The sequence below is a fragment of the Zea mays genome, chromosome 4, assembly GCF_902167145.1.
Source record: "Zea mays cultivar B73 chromosome 4, Zm-B73-REFERENCE-NAM-5.0, whole genome shotgun sequence".
Lineage (NCBI taxonomy): Eukaryota > Viridiplantae > Streptophyta > Magnoliopsida > Poales > Poaceae > Zea > Zea mays.
Genome location: NC_050099.1, coordinates 188,584,346 through 188,604,119, shown reverse-complemented (window position 1 = coordinate 188,604,119; position 19,774 = coordinate 188,584,346).

Here is a 19,774-nt window from a genome sequence, read left to right as displayed (position 1 = left end):
TCGGACCGAGTGAGCTTCTCTTCTCAATCAAACGGAACACTAAGTTCCCGCAAGGACCACCACACAATTGGTGTCTCTTGCCTCGGTTACAATTGAGTTGATTGCAAGAAGAATGAGAAAGAAAAGAAGCAATCCAAGCGCAAGAGCTCAAATGAACACAACAAATCACTCTCTCTAATCACTAAAGCTTTGTGTGAAGTTGGGAGAGGATTTGATCACTTTGGTGTGTCTTGTAATGAATGCTATAGCTCTTGTAAGGTGTAGAAGTGTGGAAAACTTGGATGCCAATGAATGTGGGGTGGTTGGGGTATTTATAGCCCCAACCACCAAAAGATGGCCATTGGAAGTGTGTTGTCGCATGGCGCACCGGACAGTCCGGTGCGCCACCGGACACTGTCCGGTGCGCCAGCCACGTCAGCAGACCGTTGGGGTTCGACCGTTGGAGCTCTAACTTGTGGGGCCTCTGGGCTGTCCGGTGGTGCACCGTACAGGTCCTGTAGACTGTCCGGTGCGCCTTCTGGTGCTGCTCTGTCCTCTGCGCGCGCAGGCGCACATTTAATGCGTTGCAGTCGACTGTTGTTCGCGAAGTAGTCGTTGCTCCGCCGGCACACCGGACACTGTCCGGTGACTCACCGGACAGTCCGGTGAATTATAGCGGAGTGACCTTTGATTTTCCCGAAGGTGAAGAGTTCGAGCTGAAGTGCCCTGGTGCACCGGACACTGTCCGGTGGCACACCAGACAGTCCGGTGCGCCAGACCAGGGTGCCTTTGGGTTTGTCTTTTGCTCTCTTTGTTTGAACCCTTTCTTGGTCTTTTTATTGGCTTATCCAAAGTAGTTGCACGCAACAATGACCTGCAGCAATATACTCGGCTTCGGCGGTAGAAAGAGCTACGGAATTTTGCTTCTTTGAAGCCCAAGACACCGGGGATCTTCCCAAGAACTGGCAAATCCTCAATGTGCTCTTTCTATTAATTTTACACCCCGCCCAATCGGCATCCGAATAACTAATTAAATCAAATGTGGATCCCCGAGGGTACCAAAGCCCAAACTTAGGAGTATAAACTAAATATCTCGAGATTCGTTTTATGGTCGTAAGGTGAGCTTCCTTAGGGCCGGCTTGGAATCTTGCACACATGCATACGGAAAGCATAATGTCCGGTCGAGATGCACATAAATAGAGTAAAGAACCTATCATCGACCGGTATACCTTTTGATCGACGGATTTACCTCCCGTGTCGAGGTCGAGATGCCCATTGGTTCCCATGGGTGCCTTGATGGGTTTGGCATCCTTCATCCCAAACTTGCTTAGAATGTCTTGAATATACTTTGTTTGGCTAATGAAGGTGCCCTCTTGGAGTTGCTTCACTTGAAATCCCAAGAAGTACTTCAACTCCCCCATCATAGACATCTCGAATTTTTGTGTCATGATCCTACTAAATTCTTCACATGTAGATTCGTTAGTAGACCCAAATATGATATCATCAACATAAATTTGGCATACAAACAAATCATTGTCAAGAGTTTTAGTAAATAAAGTAGGATCAACCTTTCCGACTTTGAAGCCATTAGTGATAAGGAAATCTCTTAGGCATTCATACCATGCTCTCGGGGCTTGCTTGAGCCCATAAAGCGCCTTAGAGAGTTTATATACATAGTTAGAGTACTCACTATCTTCAAAGCCGGGAGGTTGCTCAACATAGACCTCCTCCTTGATTGGTCCATTGAGGAAGGCACTTTTCACGTCCATTTGGTAAAGCTTAAAGCCATGGTAAGTAGCATAGGCAAGTAATATACGAATTGACTCAAGCCTAGCTACGGGTGCATAGGTTTCACCGAAATCCAAACCTTCGACTTGTGAATATCCCTTGGCCATAAGTCGGGCTTTGTTCCTTGTCACCATACCATGCTCGTCTTGCTTGTTGCGGAAAACACACTTGGTTCCTACAACATTTTGATTAGGACGTGGAACCAAATGCCATACCTCGTTCCTAGTGAAATTGTTGAGCTCCTCTTGCATCGCCACCACCCAATCCGAATCATGTAGTGCTTCCTCTACCCTGTGTGGCTCAATAGAGGAAACAAAAGAGTAATGCTCACAAAAATGTGCAACACGAGATCTAGTGGTTACCCCCTTATGAATGTCGTCGAGGATGGTGTCGACGGGGTGGTCTCGTTGGATTGCTTGGTGGACTCTTGGGTGTGGCAGTCTTGGTTCTTCATCCTCCTTTTCTTGATCATTTGCATCTCCCCCTTGATCATTGTCGTCATCTTGAGGTGGCTCATCTTTTTGATCTTCTTCTTCATCAACTTGAGCCTCATCCTCATTTTGAGTTGGTGGAGATGCTTGGGTGGAGGAGGATGGTTGATCTTGTGCATTTGGAGGCTCTTCGGATTCCTTAGGACACACATCCCCAATGGACATGTTCCTTAGCGCGACGCACGGAGCCTCTTCATCACCTATCTCATCAAGATCAACTTGCTCTACTTGAGAGCCGTTAGTCTCATCAAACACAACGTCACAAGAAACTTCAACTAGTCCTGAGGACTTGTTAAAGACTCTATATGCCCTTGTGTTTGAATCATATCCTAGTAAAAAGCCTTCTACAGTCTTAGGAGCAAATTTAGATTTTCTACCTCTTTTAACAAGAATAAAGCATTTGCTACCAAAGACTCTAAAATATGAAATATTTGGCTTTTTACCGGTTAGGAGTTCGTATGATGTCTTCTTGAGGATTTGGTGTAGATACAACCGGTTGATGGCGTAGCAGGCGGTGTTGACCGCCTCGGCCCAAAACCGATCCGAAGTCTTGTACTCATCAAGCATGGTCCTTGCCATGTCCAACAGAGTTCTATTCTTTCTCTCCACTACACCATTTTGTTGTGGCGTGTAGGGAGAAGAGAACTCATGCTTGATGCCCTCCTCCTCCTCAAGGAAGCCTTCAATTTGAGAGTTCTTGAACTCCGTCCCGTTGTCGCTTCTAATTTTCTTGATTCTTAAGCCGAACTCATTTTGAGCCCGTCTCAAGAATCCTTTTAAGGTCTCTTAGGTATGATATTTTTCCTACAAAAAGAATACCCAAGTGAAGCGAGAATAATCATCCACAATAACTAGACAGTACTTACTCCCGCCGATGTTTATGTAAGCTATCGGGTCGAATAGGTCTATGTGTAGGAGCTCAAGTGGCCTGTCAGTCGTTATGATGTTCTTGTGTGGATGATGAACACCAACTTGCTTCCCTGCCTGACATGCGCTACAAACCCTGTCTTTCTCAAAATGAACATTTGTTAGTCCCAAAATGTGTTCTCCCTTTAGAAGCTTATGAAGATTCTTCATTCCAACATGTGCTAGTCGGCGATGCCAGAGCCAGCCCATGTTAGTCTTAGCAATTAAGCAAGTGTCGAGTTCAGCTCTATCAAAATCTACTAAGTATAGCTGACCCTCTAACACTCCCTTAAATGCTATTGAATCATCACTTCTTCTAAAGACAGTAACACCTGTATCCGTAAAAATACAGTTGTAGCCCATTTTACATAATTGAGAAATGGAAAGCAAATTGTAATCTAAAGAGTCTACAAGAAAAACATTGGAAATGGAATGGTCAGGAGATATAGCAATTTTACCCAATCCTTTGACCAAACCTTGATTTCCATCCCCGAATGTGATAGCTCGTTGGGGATCTTGGTTTTTCTCGTAGGAGGAGAACATCTTCTCCTCCCCTGTCATATGGTTTGTGCACCCGCTATCGATGATCCAACTTGAGCCCCGGATGCATAAACCTACAAAACAAGTTTAGTTCTTGATTTTAGGTACCCAAATGGTTTTGGGTCCTTTGACATTAGACACAAGTGAAAGGGAATTAGGCTTACACCTATTTTCCTAATTGATTTTGGTGGTTGAATTGCCCAACACAAATAATTGGACTAACTAGTTTGCTCTAGTGTATAAGTTATACAGGTGCCAAAGGTTCACACTTAGCCAATAAAAAGACCAAGTATTGGGTTCAACAAAAGAGCAAAGGGACAACCGAAGGCACCTCTGTTCTGGCGCATCGGACTGTCCGGTGTACACCGACAGTGTCCGGTGCACCAGAGGACTCCAACTCAAACTCGCCACCTTCGGGAATTTCCAGAGGCGCTCCGCTATAATTCACCGGACTGTCCGGTGTACACCGGACAGTGTCCGGTGCTCCAAGGAACGGCGCCTCAGGAACTCGACACCTTCGGGAATTCACAACGGCTAGTCCGCTATAATTCACCGGACTGTCCGGTGTGACATCGAAGCAACGGATACTTCGGAGCCAACGGCTACCTGCAGCGCATTAAATGCGCGCCAGCGCGCGCAGAAGTCAGGCACGCCCATACTGGCGCACCGGACACTCTACAATACATGTCCGGTGCGCCACCGGACATCCAGGCGGGCCCAGAAGACAGTGCTCTAACGGTCGAATCCCAACGGCTTTGGTGACGTGGCTGGCGCACCGGACATGTCCGGTGTGCATCGGACTGTCCGGTGCGCCCATCGTCAGCAGCCTTCTCAAACGGCTACATTTTGGTTGGTGGCTATAAATACCACCCCAACCGGCCACTTCAAGGTGTGGGAGTCCAAGCAACATTCCAAGTCATCTAGTTGACATACTCAAGCCCTCCCAACCACATATATTCATTGATACATCCTATACACAAGATCTAGACCACTACAACCAACACAAGTGCCACAAAAGAGAGAGCAAGCAATAGAGAGCTACTCATTTGAGTTTAGCACTAGTGCCTTGTGAGATTCATTGAGAGATAGTGTGTGCTACATCTTTGTGATCGTTTGCGCGTGGAGTTTTGACTCCCATTGAACTTCCTCCAAAGTTTTGGAGGCTTGTAAAAGCTAGCAAGAGACACCAAAGAGTGTGGTGGTCCTTGCGGGATCGAGAGTGATCCTTGAGAAGAAGAAGAGCTCGTCGATCCTTGGGTGATCGGTGGAGAGAGGGAAAGGGTTGAAAAAGACCCGTCCTTAAGTGGACTCCTCAACGGGGACTAGGCCTTCGAGGGCCGAACCTCGGTAAAACAAATCACCCGTGTCATTTGTGTTTATTGCTTGTGATTTGTTTGATTTCCTTTCTCTAAGTTTTCTTGCGCTATTCTTTGTCAATATCATTTGGTGTTGCTTCAAGTTAAATTCTCATTTAGTGAAGCAAAACTTCGCAAGAAAGAAACTTGACTTATTGCTCTTCTCATCTAAGCCTTCTTGCTTTACTATCCATATATCTAGTAGTTGTATTGATTATCAATTCCACATTATTTCAAAGCAACATTCTTTACAAGCAAAAGACTTAGCTTTTATACTCCGATAATTGTTTATCTTGGTCTAACCACTAATCAAGGGATCTAGTTGGGGGATAAAGTTTTAATAGTCAGGATTCGCCTATCCACCCCCCCCCCTCTAGGCGACTTTCAATTGGTATCAGAGCTAGGCACTTCATCTTGAGTCTAACAACTCGAAGTGATGGCTCGTAAAAGATCCCAAAAGAACGAGAAGACCCAGGAGAATACAACTCGGAAGGAGGTAACTCTTGAGATTTTATTTGATGATTGTTCTAACTATGATTCATGGTCTACTAGTGTGCTAAATGCTTTTAGAACCATAGATCCACTTTTAGAACAAATTATAAACAAGAGTATCATGCCCTCTAATTATAATGCTTCGGAGGAAGATCGAAAATGTATACACTTAAACTTCATAGCTTATGACATCTTAAGAAATTCTCTTAGCAAAGAAGATTATCGTGCCTTCATTACAAATTATAATGAATCCATTCATGATGTGCATGATATTTGGACTAGAATTAGAAGCAAATTTGATGAGTTCAAACATGATAGTTCATTTTGTGTCTCTACTTCCTTTGGTATTTGTGATACTAACCCTTGCAAGGAAGAAGAAGAGAATGAACGATGGAGACCAAACGATGAATCCACCTCTCCAAAAGGTTTGTCTTCCCATTTCGATTCCCACATATGTTGTATGGCTAATGAAAATGATAGCGGAAGCACAAAAGAGGATGAGGAGGAAGAAAGAAGCTTTGTGCATCTCTACGCTCGCCTAAGCCAAGAAGATAAGACGGTCATGCTCAAACTTCTAGAAAGAGCGAGAGAGCAAAGCGAAGCTCGTCAAAGGCTAGAAGATGTTCTCTCCATAAAAATGCTACACTTTGACGAGTTGACTAAAGAACATGAGGAGCTAAAGTGCTCTCATGTTGATTTGGTCCAAAGGTGTGAAACTATTTCAATTGAGCAAGATAACGCTTTACATTGTATCGCTCAATTAGTAAATAGGAATACCTTGCTTAAGGACCAAGTAGAAAAGCTAAAAGTTGAAAATCTAGCTTTTCAAGAAAAATATGATATGCTCCTATGCTCTCATGAAGATCTTATGGATGATCATATCATGTTAAACATTGCTCATGAGGTTGAGATAGAAAACTTAAAATCCCAACAACCACACTCATGCACATGTATTCAAATAAAAACTATATTATCATGTGCTAATGCTTGTTATCCGTCGACAAGCAAATCTTCCTTTGAGCTAGAATTTGCAGGAACAAATGATAATACATATCAAAAGCTCAAAGAAGAAAATGAGAGGCTAAAATTGAGCTTGACACAACTTAAAGGGAAGTGCATTGCTCAACCTTCTCAAGATAACCGTGATCACATGGTGAAGAAGCTTGAGACGGGAACAATCGAGGCATGCACTAAATCCCTTGAAGAAAATGTCAAGGACTTGAGGATTGCCAAGAGGAAGGAACAAAGAAAAAATCAACATCTCCTCCAAAAGCCTCAACCATGCCTCCATAAAAGGTAACATCCAAGGTAATGATCAAGCCACACTTCACACTAAAAAAATAAGAAGTGTGGTGAATTCTTTGAAGAGGGACACTTGATTAAGTCTTGTCCCTACATAAAAAATGGCTTGATTATCAACAAGGATGATAGACTTTGTTTTAAATGCTCAAAGAAGGGACACTTAGTTAAATCTTGTCCCTATTTAAAACAAAAAGGCATGATGTTAGAAAAGAAAGTTTTTACTAACCATGTAGCAAGCAACAAACAAGGAAAGAAGAAATCTTCAAAACTTGGAAAACGCCTATGCTACACATGCTGAAAAAGGGGACATCAATGCAAAGATTGTCCCATTGGTAACATTCCCACTCCTAGCTTGTCAATTAATTCTCATGTAACTAGGCAACCCAAAATTGCAACTTGTGCTAGAAAGGTAATGAGTTTACCAAGTGCTAACACAAAGGACATTTGGGTTCCTAGATCTTTGTTAACTAACCTTGATGGACCCATCAAGAGATGGGTACCAAAATATACTTGACAAGCTTTGCAGGAGGAGGAGATGGTATGAAGCTTTGGGGTGCTTGAGAAAGTCAATTCAATTTTTTTGACTCAAGCTATCAATCTTCAATGATCTATATTCAAGATTAACCCAAGGTTATTTTAATTTGTTATATCTTAAACTCATATCATCTCGAGGGAAGTTGTTGATGTTGTAGGAAATAAAGAATTATCCTATGCGGAAAAGTCAAAGCCTACAACATGGAGGAAAGTCAAAGGATGGTAATACTTATGTTCTTTAAGTACAATTATCTTAAAATTATCATGTGTCTTGTGTGGTCACATAGAAATAGGAAGCACTTAAGATGTCTTTAAATTACATCACCATTCCTTAAAGAATTTCCTCTCATATGGTAGATTACATACTCATCATTTTCATATTATGGCAATCTACATGCTTTAAATTGTTGCAAAGTTCCCATGGCATGTTTTTATCTTTAACTATCCTATTATTGCCATGATCTAGATATGATAGAGATTCCATGTTCTTAAAGGAATAAGGTGTCATGTAAGGAATTCAAATCCTAAAGATACTTATAAAAGGGAATCTTTCTTTATGTCTTGAATAGTGAGACTAATGTGTTTATCCAAGTAACCTAAGTAGTCTCACATTTAGAGAATAAGTTTCTCTATGGAAATGTGTAATCCATCATGACAAGGAAAATCAATCCAATAATTTATGTTGTATGTCTTATTGCTTAAATTGGATATGATTCTTCTACATTTATCGCTCTCCATGTTATGAATTAGATTTATTCCCATAATCCTAAGGAATTAACTATGCCTGTTTTATGAGTTAAAACTAAGCATTCTTCTTGGAATAATCTAGTTCATATTATAAAGTTTCCATGCTTTAGTAATCCATTTTTCATTTCATGTCAAAGTGATTACAAAAAGGGAAACTAGTGTTTGTGTTACTAATGACATATCTCTTGAGCTTACTTGTGAAATCTACAAGAGAATAAGTGCAAGTCACAAGCCTAAAGGGTCACACTTTGCCCAAAGGAAGAAAGGTAAAAAGCAAAGGTATGGGAACTCAACTTCTTAATCAAATTTAGTTCCCTTCAATGGTTATTTACTCTAAATTATCATTCTTGAAGAATAGATTCTTTATTTGACTAAAAATTTATCTAGACGTGCATTCAATCTCATTCTTTTAAATGCACTTGTCCATTAGAATCTAATTCATGACTTTTGCTATATTTATTTTCATATTGATATGCTTCTAAGGTATGATATTAAAATTCAATATGAAGAAGTAAACTTCCTATGATTAATCAAAAATGTTTAAAAGGTGCATATTCCTCTTTTCTAATGATGTGCACCAATAATAAGGATTTTACTTGATGTCTGTGTGACTTGTGAATGATGAATTGTATATATTATTTATCTAAAATCATCCTTCACCATATACTCCTTTGCGCTATTAACATCTCTCTTGAGTATTTTCAATAAGTTTGGAAGGAAAAAGAGACAACTACAAAGGGAGGACACTCAAATGAAAAGGAAGAACATCAAGGACAACAACACCTACTTGGACAATAAGGTCTTCACAACAATAAATGGTGTGGTTGTAAGCATTCTAAATCTTTTTCATTATGAGATTACCAGGCTTAAGTTGTTTATTGCAAATTTTATAAGCCTCGATCAAGATGTATAATGGGTTTCCCCTTATGTCTTTAAAAGTGAATGCATCGAAATCATTTCTTTCAATGCATATCTCTAAGGGGGGGTCCATTCTTACATTTTGATTATGTTGAGACTATTGCTTTATCTTAGTAATTTCATATAGTCTCTTGCATGAGAACAATGTTTCTCATATAGTATGCTACTACTCATCAATCCAACTTGTTAAAATAATGTCGCGTTTATCAAGGATTGTTGTTTTCATCGCTAAATTAGCATGCTTACTGGATTCTCCTATAATAAGCTTATTTGTTAATCTAATGCTCATATTGTTCTTTTGATCACATCTGGTATTTGTTTGATCATTGAATAACTTCTATTAACACTTATACTTCTTAGTGCCTCATATAAAATCAATCAATATCTCTTGATGTGCACTAAGTTGAAAGGAGAATTCATGTTGCCTTTATACAATTTGTGATCCATTTAATTTAATCTAACATTAACTTGGAAAAGGATCACTAGTTGTAGAGCTCTCTCTTGTGCAAAATATTTCCATATATTGTCTTGAGTATAGGTCTTAAACAACTAAGACTAAGGATAATGCACAATGAAGATAGCGTCTCTATGTGAAGGTACAAAAGGGTAAAACTACTTCATTTCATTCAAACTTGTACCTAAATCTTCCTTATCTATACTTTCTTTACATATCTTGTATAAAAGGAAGAGAAAGCATGGCCATGCATTTTTCCCTGCTTCATACCTAGTTTAATCTCTCAAACATTTCATTCCTGCATTTATGCATCTTTGTTAAAAACAGGATGAAGTAATCTTATTGTCAAAGAGCTTAAAGCTTAACCTTGTAACGAGGATAAGTTGCCTTTGTTCCAAAGGTGGATGGTCCTTAAGCCTCTTTGAAATCCTTAAGGGAAAATGTTTAAGATTTTTATAACATGCTTTCATAAGTGCACAATCTGTCATAAAGCATCACACCTATACTATGACACAATGCACTTCACTTTCTCTATGATATAGATTTGTTCTCATTAAAATAATTATATGCACTTGGCATTTAAGGCCAAAATATGTATTCCTCTCAAGGCACATATTTAGGGGGAGAAATCTATATTATATAGAACTATGATCATGCTTAAATTGATATATCTCTTGATCATATCTCTTTATGTCTACGACTAATGTGCTTTCAAGTGATCTTTATGCTAAGTCGTAGATTGAAAGGGAAATGGAGTCTTCGGCGAAGACAAGGCTTCCACTCAACTCTATCGGTACTATTTATCCATCGCCATCACTCCACACTAGCTCTCCAATTATGGTATAATCTTTACTCATATACTTTTGCCAAAGGGAGAGAGAAAAGTTATAAAAGGGCTTATATTTCACTCAAAGTATCCGTTTTTGGCGATTCATGCCAAAGGGGGAGAAAGTATTAGCCCAAAGCAAAAGGACCGCACCACCACCAATTTTCAAAATTTAAAGATCTTGAAATGATGAATTTTTCAATTGGTATCCTATTTTAAAAGAAGTATTTTCAAATTGGTATCTTACATGTGATATAATTTCAAATTGGTATAACCTCTTCAAAATTAATATCAAAATCCTCTTGAACACTAAGAGGAGGATTTCATTAAGGGGGAGTTTTGTTTAGTCAAAGGAAAAGCATTTGAAACAGGGGGAGAAAATTTCAAATCTTGAAAATGCTTTGCAAAATCTTATTTATTTACCTTTGACTATTTGCAAAAGAACTTTCAAAAGGATTTACAAAAGAATTTGCAAAAACAAAACATGTGGTGCAAGCGTGGTCCAAAATGTTAAAAATGAAGAAACAATCCATGCATATCTTATAAGTATTCATATTGGCTAAATTCCAAGCAACCTTTTGCACTTACATTATGCAAACTAGTTCAATTATGCACTTCTATATTTGCTTTGGTTTGTGTTGGCATCAATCACCAAAAAGGGGGAGATTGAAAGGGAATTAGGCTTACACCTATTTTCCTAATTGATTTTGGTGGTTGAATTGCCCAACACAAATAATTGGACTAACTAGTTTGCTCTAGTGTATAAGTTATACAGGTGCCAAAGGTTCACACTTAGCCAATAAAAAGACCAAGTATTGGGTTCAACAAAAGAGCAAAGGGACAACAGAAGACACCTCTGGTCTGGCGCACCGGACTGTCCGGTGTACACCGGACAGTGTCCGGTGCACCAGAGGACTCCAACTCAAACTCGCCACCTTCGGGAATTTCTAGAGGCGCTCCGCTATAATTCACCGGACTGTCCGGTGTACACCGGACAGTGTCCGGTGCTCCAAGGAACGGCGCCTCAGGAACTCGCCAGCTTCGGGAATTCACAACGGCTAGTCCGCTATAATTCACCGGACATGTCCGGTGTACACCGGATTGTCCGGTGTGACATCGAAGCAACGGATACTTCGGAGCCAACGACTACCTGCAGCGCATTAAATGCGCGCCAGCGCGCGCAGAAGTCAGGCACGCCCATACTGGCGCACCGGACACTCTACAATACATGTCCGGTGCGCCACCGGACATCCAGGCGAGCCCAGAAGACGGTGCTCCAACGGTCGAATCCCAACGGCTTTGGTGACGTGGCTGGCGCACCGGACATGTCCGGTGTGCACCGGACTGTCCGGTGCGCCCATCGTCAGCAGCCTTCTCAAACGGCTACATTTTGGTTGGTGGCTATAAATACCACCCCAACCGGCCACTTCAAGGTGTGGGAGTCCAAGCAACATTCCAAGTCATCTAGTTGACATACTCAAGCCCTCCCAACCACATATATTCATTGATACATCCTATACACAAGATCTAGACCACTACAACCAACACAAGTGCCACAAAAGAGAGAGCAAGCAATAGAGAGCTACTCATTTGAGTTTAGCACTAGTTCCTTGTGAGATTCATTGAGAGATAGTGTGTGCTACATCTTTGTGATCGTTTGCGCGTGGAGTTTTGACTCCCATTGAACTTCCTCCAAAGTTTTGGAGGCTTGTAAAAGCTAGCAAGAGACACCAAAGAGTGTGGTGGTCCTTGCGGGATCGAGAGTGATCCTTGAGAAGAAGAAGAGCTCGCCGATCCTTGGGTGATCGGTGGAGAGAGGGAAAGGGTTGAAAAAGACCCGTCCTTAAGTGGACTCCTCAACGGGGACTAGGCCTTCGAGGGCCGAACCTCGGTAAAACAAATCACCCGTGTCATTTGTGTTTATTGCTTGTGATTTGTTTGTTTTCCTTTCTCTAAGTTTTCTTGAGCTATTCTTTGTCAATATCATTTGGTGTTGCTTCAAGTTAAATTCTCATTTAGTGAAGCAAAACTTCGCAAGAAAGAAACTTGACTTATTGCTCTTCTCATCTAAGCCTTCTTACTTTACTATCCATATATCTAGTAGTTGTATTGATTATCAATTCTGCATTATTTCAAAGCAACATTCTTTACAAGCAAAAGACTTAGCTTTTATACTCTGATAATTGTTTATCTTGTTCTAACCACTAATCAAGGGATCTAGTTGGGGGATAAAGTTTTAATAGTCAGGATTCGCCTATCCACCCCCCCTCTAGGCGACTTTCAACAAGAACTTTGGGTACCCAAACACAAGTCTTTGACCCCTTGTGCTTGCCCCCAACATATTTTGCAACTACTTTGCCGGATTTGTTAGTTAAAACATAAGATGCATCAAAAGTCTTAAATGAAATGTTAGAATCATTTGATGCCTTAGGAGTTTTCTTCTTAGGCAATTTTGCATGGGTTGATTGCCTAGAACTAGATGTCTCACCCTTATACATAAAAGCATGATTAGGGCCAGAGTGAGACTTCCTAGAATGAATTCTCCTAATTTTACTCTTGGGATAACCGGCAGGGTACAAAATGTAGCCCTTGTTATCCTGAGGCATGAGAGCCTTGCCCTTAACAAAATTGGACAATCTTTTAGGAGGGGCATTAAGTTTGACATTGTCCCCCTTTTAGAAGCCAATGACATCCTTTATGCCAGGGCGTCTCCCACTATAGAGCATGCTTCTAGCAAATTTAAATTTTTCGTTTTCTAAGTCATGCTCGACAATTTTAGCATCTAATTTAGCTATATGATCATTTTTTGTTTAATTAAATCCATATGATCATGAATAACATCAATGTTAATGTCCCTACATCTAGTACAAATGGAAGTATGCTCAACGGTAGATGTAGAGGGTTTGCAAGATTTTAATTCTACAACCTTAGCATGTAATATATCATTTTCACTTCTAAGGTTAGAAATAGTAACATTGCAAATATAAAAATCTTTAGCCTTAGCAATCAATTTTTCATTTTCATTTCTAAGGCTAGCAAGAGAGATATTCAATTCTTCAATCTTAGCAAGCAAATCATCATTATCATTTCTAAGATTGGGAATTGAAACATCACAGACATTTGAATCAACCTTAGCAATTAAATTTGCATTCTCATTTCTAAGGTTGGTAATAACATCATGGCAAGTGCTTAGCTCACTAGATATTTTTCACATTTTTCTACTTCTAGAGCGCAAACATTTTTAACCTTAACATGCTTCTTATTTTCCTTAATTAGGAAGTCCTCTTGGGTGTCCAAGAGCTCATCCTTTTCATGGATAGCACTAATCAATTCATTTAATTTTTCCTTTTGTTGCATGTTTAGGTTGGCAAAAAGAATGTGCAAGTTATCCTCCTCATTACTAGCATTATCCTCATCACTAGAGGTTTCATAGTTAGTGGAGGATCTTGATTTTACCTTCTTCCTTTTGTCGTCCTTTGCCATGAGGCACTTGTGGCCGACGTTGGGGAAGAGAAGACCCTTGGTGATGGCGATGTTTGTGGCGTCCTCGTCGGAGGAGTCGGTGGAGCTCTCGTCGGAGTCCCATTCCCGGCAAACATGAGCATCGCCGCCCTTCTTCTTGTAGTACCTCTTCTCCTTTCTTCTCCCCTTCTTGTCGTCGCCCCTGTCACTATCACTAGATAATGAACATTTAGCAATGAAATGACCGGGCTTACCACACTTGTAGCATACTTTCTTGGAGCGGGGCTTGTAATCCTTCCCCCTCCTTTGTTTGAGGATTTGGCGGAAGCTCTTGATGATGAGCGCCATTTCCTCGTTGTCGAGCTTGGAGGCGTCGATGGGTGTTCTACTTGATGTAGATTCCTCCATCTTCTCCTCTGTCGCCTTGAATGCGACCAGTTGTGCTTCGGACGTGGAGGGGCCATCTAGCTCGACAATTTTCTTTGAGCCTTTGACCATCAATTCAAAGCTCACAAAATTCCCTATCACTTCCTCGGGAGTCATTAGTGTATATCTAGGATTACCACGAATTAATTGAACTTGAGTAGGGTTAAGGAAAACAAGTGATCTAAGAATAACCTTAACCATTTCGTGGTCATCCCATTTTTTGCTCCCGAGGTTGCGCACTTGGTTCACCAAGGTTTTGAGCCGGTTGTACATGTCTTGTGGCTCCTCCCCTTGGCGAAGCCGGAAGCGACCGAGCTCCCCCTCGATCGTCTCCCGCTTGGTGATCTTGGTCACCTCGTCTCCTTCGTGCGCGGTCTTTAGCACGTCCTAAATCTCCTTTGTGCTCTTCAACCCTTGCACCTTATTATACTCCTCTCGACTTATAGAGGCGAGGAGTATAGTTGTGGCTTGGGAGTTGAAGTGTTGGATTTGTTCGACCTCCTCCTCTTTGTAATCCTTGTCTCCCTTCTTAGGTACCTGCACTCCATACTCAACAATATCCCATATGCTTTTGTGGAGTGAGGTTAGGTGATGCCTCATTTTATCACTCCACATTGAATAATCTTCACCTTCAAACATAGGTGGTTTGCCTAATGGAACGGAGAGTAATGGAGTACGTCTAGAAATGCGAGGATAGCGAAGAGGCATCTTACTATACTTCTTGCGCTCATGGCGCTTTGAAGTAGTGGAGGCCAATTCCGAGCCAGAGGTGGAGGGTGACGAAGAGTCGGTCTCGTAGTAGACCACCTTTCTCATCTTCTTCTTCTTGTCACCCATCCGATGGGATTTGATGGAGGAAGAGGATTCCTCCTTGTGCTTGTGGGCAGACTCCCTTGAGTGTGTTCTTCCCGAGCTTGCGGACTTGTCGCCGGTCCCGAGATCCCTCTTGGCGGATGTTCCCGACATCACTTCGAGCGGTTAGGCTCTAATGAAGCACCGGGCTTTGATACCAATTGAAAGTCGCCTAGAGGGGGGTGAATAGGGCGAATCTGAAATTTACAAACTAAAGCACAACTATAAGCCGAGTTAGCGTTAGAAATAATAATGAGTCCGAGAGAGAGGGTGCAAAACAAATCGTGAGCGAATAAAGAGCGAGACACGATGATTTGTTTTACCGAGGTTCGGTTCTTGCCAACCTACTCCCCGTTGAGGTGGTCACAAAGACCGGGTCTCTTTCAACCCTTTCCCTCTTTCAAACGGTCCCTCGGACCGAGTGAGCTTCTCTTCTCAATCAAATGGAACACTAAGTTCCCGCAAGGACCACCACACAATTGGTGTCTCTTGCCTCGGTTACAATTAAGTTGATAGCAAGAAGAATGAGAAAGAAAAGAAGCAATCCAAGCGCAAGAGCTCAAATAAACACAACAAATCACTCTCTCTAATCACTAAAGCTTTGTGTGGAGTTGGGAGAGGATTTGATCACTTTGGTGTGTCTTGTAATGAATGCTATAGCTCTTGTAAGGTGTAGAAGTGTGGAAAACTTGGATGCCAATGAATGTGGGGTGGTTGGGGTATTTATAGCCCCAACCACCAAAAGATGGACGTTGGAAGTGTGCTGTCGCATGGCGCACCAAACAGTCCGGTGCGCCAGCCACGTCAGCAGACCGTTGGGGTTCGACTGTTGGAGCTCTGACTTGTGGGGCCTCTGGGCTGTCCGGTGGTGCACCGAACAGGTCCTGTAGACTGTCTGGTGCGCCTTCTTGCGCTGCTCTGTCCTCTGCACGCGCAGGCGTGCATTTAATGCGTTACAGTCGACCGTTGCTCGCGAAGTAGTCGTTGCTCCACCGGCACACCGGACAGTTCGGTGTGCACCGGACACTGTCCGGTGACTCACCGGACAGTCCGATGAATTATAGCAGAATGCCCTCTGATTTTCCCGAAGGTGAAGAGTTCGAGCTGAAGTGCCCTGGTGCACCGGACACTGTCCGGTGGCACACCAGACAGTCCGGTGCGCCAGACCAGGGTGCCTTTGGGTTTGTCTTTTGCTCTCTTTGTTTGAACCCTTTCTTGGTCTTTTTATTGGCTTATTGTGAACCTTTGGCACCTGTAGAACTTATAGACTAGAGCAAACTAGTTAGTCCAATTATTTGTGTTGGGCAATTCAACCACCAAAATCAATTAGGAAATAGGTGTAAGCCTAATTCCCTTTCAGCGGCCGTCAGAACATCATCTTCATCTATGTCATCAAGATCAACTTGCTCTCTTGGAGAGCCATTAGTCTCATCAAATACAACGTCGCTAGAGACTTCAACCAAACCCGATGATTTGTTGAAGACTCTATACACCTTTGTATTTGAGTCATACCCTAGTAAAAACCCTTCTACTGCCTTGGGAGCAAATTTAGAATATCTACCTTTCTTCACCAGAATGTAACATTTGCTCCCAAATACACGAAAGTAAGAAACGTTAGCTTTGTTACCGGTAAGGAGTTCATACGAGGTCTTCTTGAGAAGGCGATGTAGGTAGAGCCAGTTTATGGCGTGGAAAGCTGTGTTCACAGCTTCCGACCAAAACCACTCGGGCGTCCTGAATTCTCCAAGCATCGTTCTCGCCATGTCGATAAGCGTCCTGTTCTTCCTCTCTACCACACCGTTTTGCTGTGGTGTGTAGGGAGCGGAGAACTCGTGCTTGACGCCTTCTTCCTCAAGATACTCCTCCACTTACAGATTCTTGAACTCGGGCCTATTGTTGCTTCTTATCTTTTTCACCTTGAGCTCAAATTCGTTTTGAGCCCTCCTTAGAAAGCGCTTTAGGGTCCCTTGGGTTTCTGATTTATCCTGCAAAAAGAACACCCAAGTGAAGCGGGAAAAATCATCAACAATTACAAGACCATACTTACTTCCCCGATGCTAAGGTAGGCAACGAGTCCGAAGAGGTCCATGTGAAGAAGCTCCAGTGGTCTTGATGTTGTCATCACATTCTTGTTGTGATGAGTGCTTCCCACCTGTTTTCCTGCTTGACAAGCTGCACAAGGTCTATCTTTCTCAAAATAAACATTGGTTAGTCCTAACACATGTTCTCCCTTTAGAAGTTAATGAAGGTTCTTCATCCCAACATGTGCTAGACGGTGATGCCACAACCAGCCTATACTAGTCTTAGCTATTAAGCATGCATCTAGATCGGCCTCCTCTTTCGAAAAATCAACTAAGTAGAGTTTGTCGTCCAATACACCCTTAAATGCTAATGAACCATCACTCTTTCTAAAGATAGATACATCAACATTTGTAAACAAACAATTGTAGCCCATGTGGCACAATTGACTTACAGACAAGAGGTTGTATCCTAATGACTCTACTAAAAATACATTTGAAATAGAGTGCTCGATTGTGATGGCTATCTTTCCCAAACCTTTGACCTTGCCTTGATTCCCATCTCCAAAAATAATCGTATCCTGGGAATCCTTGTTCTTGACGTAGGAGGTGATCATCTTCTTCTCCCCCGTCATGTGGTTTGTGCATCCGCTGTCGATTATCCAGCTAGATCCCCCGGATGCATACACCTTCTTCTCCTTGGCCATGAGGCAAGTGTGGCATTCGTTGGGGAAGAGCGACGACTTATCGAAAGCCGAGGCCGCCAGTCCCTCATCGTCGGAGTCGGATGAGGAGCAGTCGGAATCCCATTCTTTTCCAAGATGAGCCTCGCCTTTCGCCTTCCTATAGCTTTTCTTCTTCTCCTTCTTCCCATGTCTTTCTTATCTTTGGTCATTTTCATTATCGGGACATTGAGCAATAAAATGACCAGTCTTACCGCATTTGAAGCAGGAGCGCTTTCCCCTTGTTTTATTCTTGTTGGGGGTACTCCTTGCGTCCTTTAAGTGCGGTCTTGAAGCGCTTGATGATAAGCGCCATCTCATCTTCGTTGAGGCTGGTAGCCTCCACTTGAGCTACCTTGCTTGGTAGTGCCTCCTTGCTGCTAGTTGCCTTGAGCGCAACGGGTTGCAGCTCGTAGATGGGCAGAGGGCCGTTTAAGGCGTCATCTACATATCTTGCCTCCTTAACCATCATGCGACCGCTTACAAATTTTCCGAGTATCTCCTCGGGCATCATCTTTGTGTACCTGGGATTTTCACGGATAAGGTTCACAAGATGGGGGTCAATAACTGTAAAGGACCTGAGCATGAGTCGGACGACGTCATGGTCCGTCCATCTTGTGCTTCCATAGCTTCTAATCTTGTTGACCAGGGTCTTAAGCCTGTTGTAGGTTTGTGTTGGCTCTTCACCCCTGATCATGGCGAATCTCCCTAGCTCGTTTTCCACCAACTCCATTCTGGTGATCATGGTGGCGTCGTTTCCCTCATGAGATATCTTGAGGGTGTCCCAGATCTGCTTTGCATTGTCCAAGCTGCTAACCTTGTTGTATTCATCCCTGCACAGAGATGCTAGCAAAACAGTAGTGGCTTGGACATTTTTATGAATTTGCTCATTAATAAACACGGCATTGTCAGTACTATCAAAGTGCATTCCATTTTCAACAATCTCCCAGATACTAGGATGGAGAGAGAATAGATGACTACGCATTTTATGACTCCAAAAAGAATAGTCTTCTCCATCAAAGTGGGGAGGTTTTCCAAGAGGAATTGATAGCAAATGAGCATTAGAATTGTACAGAATACGAGAATAATCAAATGAATAGTTTTGATTAACCGGTTTCTTCTTTGACGAGGAGTCATCGTTGTCGTCGTGTGATGAAGAAGATGAGGCATCACTGTCGTAGTAGATGATCTTCTTGATGCACCTCTTCTTCTTCCCGTCTCTTTTCTTGTGACTCGAGCCTGAGTCGGTTGGCTTGTCGTCTCTAGGCTCGTTGAGGAAGGACTCTTGTTCCTTGTCGTTGACCACCATCCCCTTTCCCTTAGGATCCATCTCTTCGGGCTGTTAGTCCCTTAGATGAAGTGTACAACTCTGATACCAATTGAGAGAACCTAGAGGGGGGTGAATAGGTGATCCTGTAAAATCAAACACTAATAGCCACAAAAACTTGATTTAAAGTGTTAGTACGACTAAGTGGTTGAGAGACGAGTTCTTGTGAACAAAACAATCATAGAGAAAGCAATCACAAGAGACACGCGATTTTTATCCCGTGGTTCGGCCAAGTAACACTTGCCTACTTCCACGTTGTGGCGTCCCAATGGACGAGGGTTGCACTTAACCCCTTTCAAGTGATCCAATGATCAACTTGAATACCACGACTTTCTTCTTTATAATATTATTCCCGTTTGCGAGGAATCTCCACAAGTTGGAGCCTCTCGCCTTTACAATATTGATCACAAAGAACGCACAAGAGTAAGGTTGGGAAGAGCAACACACACAAGACTCAAATACGCAGCACAACCACACACACAAGTCACGACTTGAGCTCAAAACACAACGCACGGAGTTCACAACTCAAATTGAGCTCAAATCACTATCACAAAGAATCGAATGCGCAAAGTTGGAGTCTTGGAGTCTTAGGATGCTTAGTGAATGCTTGGGTGACTCCTCCATGCGCATAGGGG